The sequence below is a fragment of the Nelumbo lutea genome, chromosome 1, assembly GCF_056320005.1.
Source record: "Nelumbo lutea isolate HS-2025 chromosome 1, American lotus-T2T, whole genome shotgun sequence".
NCBI lineage: Eukaryota > Viridiplantae > Streptophyta > Magnoliopsida > Proteales > Nelumbonaceae > Nelumbo > Nelumbo lutea.
Window position 1 is genome coordinate 178416592 of NC_142684.1, and position 3394 is coordinate 178419985.

The window sequence follows — 3394 nt, forward strand, 5'->3', positions numbered from 1 at the left end:
TTCGAGGACATGGATTCATAAACATTTGTGATAGGAATTGGGATCTGCTACTCACACAGGGCATCTCATACTGACATCACAGGAGATATTCCCAATGAATGGTGGGATGTGCCTGTGAGGTTGGTGTGAGGAGCAGATCAGGTCTCTTGTGATAGCCTCCTAACAACCATGGACAATTTGCTGATGCATGTATGACGTTATGCTTAGTCCATCAATATAATATTCAACCAGCCTAGATCAACTGCCAACATATTTCAATCCTCTGCCAACATAATCTCACAGGGCACATATCTCATTCTGGGTCTTACTTTTATAATGGGTCCCAGTCTCATAGTGAGATGTAGAATGTTAAATCAAGTTGGTAGAAGATAGGAACATGTTTTGTTGACAAAATATCTTAATTCATATTCAAGTGTTCAACAACCTAACTTCAATAGAAATTTCTCTATTGCCACCCCTTTCCATTTCCACAGCATGATGTCCAACGTTGAAGTTAATCAACTTCTGCATTTGATTTTTGTCAGGGTGTTGCCATTATGTTCTTTATACCAGAGTCAACAAATCATATAGAATTTAGTCTTTGGGAAAATTTTCATTTAGTATCCTGTATTTTGGGTTTAATGTCACTTTGGTCCCCAAATTTTAAAACGTGACAATTTCATACTCGAACTTTCAAAATTGTCAATCTAGTATCTGCTGTTAACCAACTGTTAAGTGGCATTTGAAAAGACACAAATGCCCTTCAAGTGTATCTAATTCTCTTTATCAACCATCCAAACGTTGATAAAAAGTAAACAATCCCAAATCCTTGCCTCTGTTGCCAAAATAGAAGAGGCAATGATTTGGGACTGTTCAATTTTTATCAACGTTTGGATGGTTGATAAAGAGAATTAGATGACATTCAAAGGGCATTTATGTCTTTTCAAATGCCACTTAACGGTTGGCTAATGGACTCATTAATAGTAGGTACTGGATTGACATATTTTAAAGTTTAGGAACCAAAATGACACCAGGCCCAAAATACAGGATACTAATCGGAAATTTTCCCTTAATCTTTTTGATGACCTGGTCATTGACTTGCTAATCATTCACAAGTCATCATTTCACTACTTTTCTTAAGAATAATAAACATCATAAGAAATTGGTCCCAACTGATTTTTTTTAGCTTTTTAATCCTGAAAGACAAATTGAATCGTGACAGACAAATTGATTCGTGAATGTCAGATTACAGATCAAATTAATACAAGCAACAAGAAAAATCAAAAACCAAAATGAACGGAAAACAGAGCGATAACCCAATTAACGCCAGGCAACTGGCGAGTGGTGCATCAACCTCCAGGACACCATCAGACTTTAACCCAATTAAATTCTTATATACCCCACCAACCATTCTCCATATTACTTGAGAATAGAGTTTACATCAGCCCCCCATAATTTCCCACAGAACATCACAACCGTGTATTGGGAACATTTCCCAATAATATCTTATCATTTCTTGTATTATTATTAAAAGATATTCTCAGTACACGGTTGGAATGTGTTCTGTGATGTTGTGGGGCACCCCCTTCTGGGGGCTGATGTGAACTCTTGAGAATGCCCATACCACAGCTGTCAAGGTACCAAAATCATTCCAGTTAAGATGTTAAATAAAAGGGGTAAAAGACTTAATTAATATATCTCCATATCATTTGAGAATAGAGTTCACTAATCCCATTGCACTTGAATATACCCCCTTGAAGCGTTCTTTTTTTGGATTTTGAGAGGGGGAAAGTTGGTCAATGGGATTTTGGTTCCCATTGACAAAAAATCCCATGTTCTTTTTTTAGATTTATGTGGGGACCAGGGAAATTTTATTTTCTTAGGTATCCCATTTACTAGGTGGGTAAATAACTTTTCTACCTAGGGGGAAAGTTGCCAACACTTGAATGTGACAAAAATACCCCTTTTAATAATGGATTTTTATGGATAAAATGGGCATTGCCTTATTTAAATTAGAAATAAAAGCACATGGGTAAATGCACTTACCTAGGTAAATGTTTCTCAAAAAAAACTTATACCCAGGTAAGTGCATTTACCCGGATAAATAACTTATCGAAAAGTGAACCAGGCCTCTATGTTTAAGATGTAAACATATGCTTGAATTTTCATAAATTGACTTAAACATACGTGAGGTTTTGAAATTAACTTAAATATACCATATGGACTAATCCAACCGGACTTAAACATACCCTCTATCATGAAAAAAAGGAGCAATAATAATGGCATTAATGATCTAAAGACGATCTCTTTAGATAAGCCTCAAAGCTTCAACCTCTTTCTTTTTTTAACTAATAATGATATTAATCATGAACTGGTAATGTGGGGATAATGGACTAGCCCCATTATCTCCTAATTTGCCCTCGAGCAGTAATGGAAAGAAGAATAGGAATAAGAGAGCAACAAGATCACCACCGATGAAGGATTGTCACCTCTTTTGGCTGCTGAAGTGCTGATACTAATCTCTACGGGCCTCTTAGTCTTTGTTGGCGGTTGTTTATTCATTACTGAAAAGTTGCAGTTGAAGTATCTGTTTACTCCAAATTTCATTGATTAATAAAGTTCCTTGATCACAAACATTGATAAAAGAACTTTGTTTCTTTTATCGGAATGATTGAACGGGTGGAGCTAGTTTTTCAAAACTCAGAAAACCCACCATAAATGCGAAAGAAACATAGTCATTTTTTCCCTATATTTCTAGCGTGGGCATTCAATTAGGTAGAATCATTCACCACCATTGGAACAAGCTCGAAACTTCAACAAATCTACACAAATTCTGTTGTTTCATAGATGGATAGTATATTTCTTTAAATTGTGCCAACAACCTGTTTAACTTCAACTTTAATTAAGTGATAATTTTGCTTAATCCCACATTCCCACTTCTAAAAATGCAACCTAATCATCTAAAGTTTTAGAAGAAAAGGCATTTCAAGATGTTGAAAATTTTGAGGGTTTGTATGATCTATCACAATAGAATCTTCGATGTATCTATAGGATCTATATATTACATAGAGATTCTAATTAATCTTCTATTCCCACAAACACAATGCATACCCAAGATTTCTTTGTCTTCTCAAACCACTAATAATCAAATTCTTTTTTATCACTAGGTCGAGGAGTGTGTTCAAGTCTTGGAACACAGACTCCAATCGTTGTAAACAAATAATTGGTGACTATATCTCTGCATTTGATGCTTTAGCTGGTAATAGAGAGGGAGTAGATAGTGTCTTTGGCTTTTTTTGAAAATTTGAATGTAAATGAAGGGTAAAAGAGTCACAAGGTATCTTTAAATTCATTTTAAAAAGTTAGAGTATGTTTAAGTCAATTTCTAAAATCTCAAGGTTTGTTTAAGTTTTTT